General features: G+C 43.1%; 2 long non-coding RNA genes across 2 annotated transcripts; one reads left to right on the plus strand and one right to left on the minus strand.

Annotated features, from left to right (window-relative positions):
* Nucleotides 1-253: 253 nt before the first annotated feature.
* LOC141645817 (uncharacterized) lies at nt 254-1,003 on the plus strand. Its single transcript, XR_012545177.1, has 3 exons — nt 254-419; nt 512-769; nt 882-1,003. It is a non-coding gene; the product is annotated as an uncharacterized LOC141645817 (long non-coding RNA).
* Nucleotides 1,004-3,298: 2,295 nt separating this feature from the next.
* LOC141645818 (uncharacterized) lies at nt 3,299-5,139 on the minus strand. The gene is made up of 3 exons (XR_012545178.1): nt 5,064-5,139; nt 3,940-4,027; nt 3,299-3,393 (listed from the first exon to the last, which is right to left on the minus strand). It is a non-coding gene; the product is annotated as an uncharacterized LOC141645818 (long non-coding RNA).
* Nucleotides 5,140-5,942: the final 803 nt, after the last annotated feature.

Genomic DNA, 5,942 nt, shown 5'->3' on the forward strand with positions numbered 1-5,942 from the left:
TTGATTTTGGTAGATGCAAATGAGAGAGAGAGTGAGTGATAGATTTAAAAGGAAAGAGTCAAATTAGAAAATGTAAAAGTAATGTTACTTTACTTTTTCCCTCTTTGTTTACTGAGAAGAATCAGTGCGTTTTGATTTTTGAGTTTTTTTTTTTTTTTTTTTTTTTTTTTTTTTTTTCATATTGGGCCCCCTCTGTTGTTGGGCCCTTGTCATTTAACCCAGTAAACAACCCTCTGGGCCGGCCCTGTGTAATCACAAGGCTACAAATTGAGAGCGGCGATGTTGTTAACGCTCTTACTTTCGAAATACTCGACACATCTGGTAACTACACGACAATAAAGTCGGATGGCACCGTGACTCCCGGCAAACTCGATCACAGTAGTGCCAAAGACCATCTGCATGCCCATGATACTGAGACGGTATCGTGATTTATTATTTTAGACTCGCTGGTTCCATTTAAATCATTTATTATTTACTTTTAATTAAAATATTTAAACGTAATATACTGTAGCTGACACTGGATGGTGAGCGTATAACACAAATAAGTGGGTACGAAGGGGAGTACTTAGGAAATCGTCATGTGGTACAACTCTTCATTCATACCGATGTTGCTCCGGAAGGATATGGACCTTATGGGCGCAAGAAAGATGCCACCGATATCAAGGCCTTCAAGTCTCCTGACCTAATAACAGGACCTTATGGTCCTGTTATTTGCTTTTTTGGTGCTCAAGGAGATTTTCTTAACTCCCTTGGGGTTTTCATCCCAAAGGTAACATGACATCATCGTCTTGAGCTTACGACGACCTTTTGTCATCTTACGTGGTACAACTCTACATTTAATGATACTAACTTGTTTAACATTTATGTCATGGTAAATTCAGGCGCCTAAGGAATGAGAGATTGTTCGAGGGATTGTTGGTGAACCGACGGTCATTATACAACTTTCGTCATCGTCTTTTTAAAGTCTAAATGTACTAGCTTGTTAAGATTTATTGCACTGTTTTTTTTTCCGGGTCTGCTTTATTGGAATAATTTGTCAATTATGATGAATCATCATTATGTACTATTTGCGGAATAAAATTAATTATGTATGTAAACGATAATCTTGCTACTATAAAGGTACGTTTACATTTAAACTAGTTGTTGCTTTGCGCGCAGCACCTGAGTTTTGAGAAACCAAATTGAGTTATTACTAGCTAAAATAGTACAAGTAAGAAACTAAATCAAATCCAATTAGGGTTGCTACTAAAAGATACTCTAATCTATTTACACATCGTCTTATAATCTCTTACTAGTATAGATCTTGCACAATGCTTGTGGTATATATAGAGTTTTTTTTATGAAAATACTTTTATTTTATGAAAGTACAAAATGTAAAACTAACCAAATAGAGTTAGAGTAAAGTTATTGATGGGGCATATTCTGCACCCGTTGACCGAGTCAACACATTGACCAAGGTCAAAGCTAAAAGACAGCAAGTCAACATATTAACAGCCTAATCGACAAAGCCTGTCGGCCTGTCACTTGGGTCTCGGCTCGGCAACTAGCCGGCAGAGAGGCATATCCACGTACTCGCATCCAGTCCCCTCGGCATGGAGTCAACCAGGCCTGCCGGCCTGTCATGGGTCCCTCGGCCAAGGGTAAGGCAGTCTTTCCACCTGCTACGCCACTTGGCCACTACGTGACAAAAGGTGAAAGTCTATAAATACTCCACTTCTCTCATTGAGAAAAGGATCCGAATATCATCTTAATCTGGTATAAACTCACTTATCTCTCTACAATATACTTTGCCAAGTTAACACACAACTTATCTCTTTAAGTTTACTGACTTGAGCGTCGGAGTGAGTACGCTCGGTACCAAGCCGAGCCCTCAGTTTGTTCATCTTTACAGGAGAGAGTGAAAGGAAGAGACAAGCAACGACGTCATTCAACAAGCTCAAGTGGTCATAATCCTGCTCCGGAATTACACCTGGAACAATTGGCGCCGTCTGTGGGAAGTAGATACTAAAAGCTAGTCACCTACCTTACAAAAAAAAAAAAAAAAAAAAAAAACAAAAACAAAACCCACTCAGCAAGCTAAGAAGATGTCAAAGCAACAAGAAACTATGAGTGAAGGAACTGCATTCTTCCAGGATGACATGTTCCCTAATTACAAAATCGGGCGATCCCCACCGGCCGAGTCATCGAACCGGCGTATGGGATGCCGAAAGAGCCAGAAACACCGCTGCCTACCGGCCAAGTCACTGTCATGGGACATGTGGTCGATGCAGCCAAACTAAAGCTATTCCTGAACCTGATGGGTAGTACGTCGATCACCCCCGTCACGACGACGGTGACGGCAGCGCATCCACAGGTGACCAGGGCCCATAAAGTGACTCAGAACAACTTGTCCGGTGCGATACAAGGAGCTGGGCATGCAAGAACGCCAGCAGAGCCCGTGGTGCCAGTGGCAGACCTAAGTCCTTCCCCCACTCGCGGGAGGACAGCGTCGCCGCGGCAACAACGAGGCCACCTTCGAAGGAATGAAAGAAGTCCGACTCACCAAAGTCGGACAACAAGAAGCCCTTCCCGCCAGAGGGAGAGAAGCCGGACTAAGGTTGCGAGGAGCCGATCGCCGCGTGTCATTCGACACGTGGTCAGACAGCCCCTCAGTGCCTATGTCCTCGAAGTCCCTGTGCCAACTAAGCTGAAGCTGCCGCCCTTATCATACAAAGGGGATAGCGACCCAACCGACCATGCCGAGGCTTTCGAGTCGTACATGTCGGTATGGGAGCAACCTGATGAGGTATGGTGCCGAGTCTTCCCAACGACCCTGCATGGGATGGCTCAGAGTTGGTACAAGGAGCTACCTAATGGCTCAGTATACTTTTATGCCGACCTAAGAGACAATTTCATAGCCCAGTATGCTTGCAACAAGAGAAGGGCCGTGGAAATATCAGATCTCCTGACCATCCGACAGGGGGAGGACGAGTCCCTCCGAAGCTACGTGAAGAGATTCGACGCTAAGGTTCAGCAGATCCGAGAGCTAAACACCGAACTGGCGGCCTTCGCACTGATGAAAGGCCTCCCGAAAGGCGAGTTCAAAAACGAGTTGATCAAGTGCGAGGACCTCTGTAACACCCCGGTTTATAAAAGAAGTCCTCGTCAAGACATTCCTGAATAAAACGGACTGTTACCATCTCGGTTTCCCGAGGTAGTGAATAACAAATTAAACTCCAAGGCGATTTATATAATATTTTAACTTAATTATTACAAATCCTCTTTTCAAATTAAATTACAAGAACTAACATAAATAAAAGTGAAGTCTTCTAGATGATGATCTAGTTACTAAGTCGTCTGATCCAGTGTCTCACGCCCATTCAGCTCCCGTCCTATCTCTTAAACCTGTCAAGTCTGCTCGCCAATATTTGGGTCGTCACAGGTGTTCATGAATACACAGGGTCAACCGCGAGGTTGAGTAGGGAAAACAATAAAACAATAAATATGATATGCATGATACTCCGCCACCTCCATCACCATCTCAACTCAATCTCATATCTCATATCCCCATACGCCCGGCCATACCGATCCCCGGCAGACACAACAATCGACCGTCGTCGATATACCAGCTAAACAGCTGAGGTTATCCAGGGCAGGTCCTGCAGAACCCGCCTGGGCCTTATCACAACAACGTAATCATCACACCGCATCACCACCACATCCTCCATCTCCAATGCATATGAATGCTCAAAAGAAATTGATGCAACACAACATATATATATATCAATGAGCTGATGAATCATAAAATCTTGCCAGTTACCCGATGTTGTGATATCATGCTCAATACGATCAAATCAGTCAATCACCTTTCCGAATATAAATGATAACGTAAATCAACAACCAGAAATCCAGTCAACACAATTCAACAACGACGATAATAGGACAAGTGTATTTCCCTACCTCAAGTGCCAGCAAATCCAATTAAGCAGTTAAGCAGTCCAGAAATAAAGCAATGAATTTGATTATCGATCCTTCACGAGTTCGTCACCTAAAATAATTATAATAATTATAATTACTAACTACTAAATATAGCAATTTCCCAAAATAGAAGCTTCCCGAAATACAATCCCGACACCAACTTATGCCCAATTGATAGCTAAAATAACCGATTAGTATTTGACCCAGCTTCCCAAAATAGACAGTTATTAAAGTATAATTTCTTAAAATGGAACTTTCCCGATATAGTAACTTTTCTATTAAACAAACCCGACTCAGAATAATTAATTATGATTAATTATTATTTTATTTTAATAACTCGGAACTAAAATCAAATGATAATTAAAGGATTAAACGAATTGAATAATTTAAGTAAATACCCGAATCAACTTTAAACAATTCAAACATTCCGACTCAAACCCGTCTTTAATTATTTTAATGCACTCGGGAATTAATTAATCAATTTAGAATACGATAATTTAAATAATAACGAAACGAATCAAACCCGACTTTAAACAAACACACGCGCCTTCACACTCACCCACACCCTTCACCTGCCGCCTGAACAGCCCCGACAACCACCAGCCGTGGTCCCCACTTCAACCCAGCCGCCAACAACCCAGCCCCACTGGGTCGACTGCCGCCGGCGAGGAGAACCATGGCCGTCTTTTGGCCTGGTTCAAAGCCGAACCTCACCAAACACCCACTGTTTCACCACGCACTACCACCGCAACCAACAACTACCCACTGCCCAACAACCACCATTCAACTCGCCGACAGCCCACGTACCCAGACACGGTGGCACCACTGTTTCGACCTCCCCCGAGTCCACGGTGGTGCCACCCCAATCCTAACCACTTAAACTCACCTGAAAACCGTAACCCAACCCCCTGTGTCTACCCATGTCGACAACCCCTACTGCCGCCGTTTCCACCACCCACACTCACCCTAACCACCACCATGTCACTCTCCACTGACCACCCATTATCATTACCCCGACACCAACCACCAGGGACACCTCCCCTAGTCACGAAATAACAACCAAAACCCGACAGAAAATGAAAACAGAGGAAAGGTTGTGCTCTTACCCTTTTTACGCCACCACAGCTGCCACCAGGGCCACCCACGGCCGTCGACGTCAGTCCCTAGCTCTTCCTTGCAGTACGGTCATCACTCACGCTCACTCTCTCCCTCTCTTTATGCGTGAGGTTGATGATTTGGGCTGATGAAAAGGGAGGGACAACACATGGGAAGAAGAGGTGTAAAGAAATAAAGAGGAAAGGAGTATGGACGGTTGGTGTTGGTGAAGTAAAGAGTATGGACAAGCACATGTATTTGTTTGCTGGAAAAGGAGTAAAGGAAGAAAGGGAAAAGCTTAAAAGAGGAAAGCAAGAATAATAACACATGGTAGGGTAGTAGTAATAATGTAATAATAATATTAGAATAATAATTATATATATAATAAAGATATTTGTAAAAGTAGAGTGTAGGATGTTAGGTCGGTGCGATGTGTTCTCAAAGTATGATAGGTCGAGAAAGGTTAGACTCACATTTCGAATTCCATATAAAACCGTCACAATTAATTTATATCGATACAACGCGGTTAATTAAAATAATTTACGTAATTATCGACTCAGCAATTATCCCGCCTTAATTAGTAATATAAAATGTATAATAATTAATATATAATAATATCCGTTTAATAATATCCGTTTAATTCAATAATATCCGATTAATTTATTATATAAAAATACGGGGTATTACAACCTCAACCTGGAATCCGCCAGAAAGATGGCCGACCGAGCCGTAAAGGTGGAAGACTATCACAAGACCTGGATAGGCCACAGTGAAGCTGGGCACCCAGAAAGGAAGAGCCGCCGGGACAACACAGATGAAGGTTGCCGTGACGGGAATAGGTCACGGCCTGAGAGACCTAATAGGAAACAGAACTCGGCGGGCGCCGGGGG

The sequence above is a fragment of the Silene latifolia genome, chromosome 3, assembly GCF_048544455.1.
Source record: "Silene latifolia isolate original U9 population chromosome 3, ASM4854445v1, whole genome shotgun sequence".
NCBI classification, from domain to species: Eukaryota; Viridiplantae; Streptophyta; class Magnoliopsida; order Caryophyllales; family Caryophyllaceae; genus Silene; species Silene latifolia.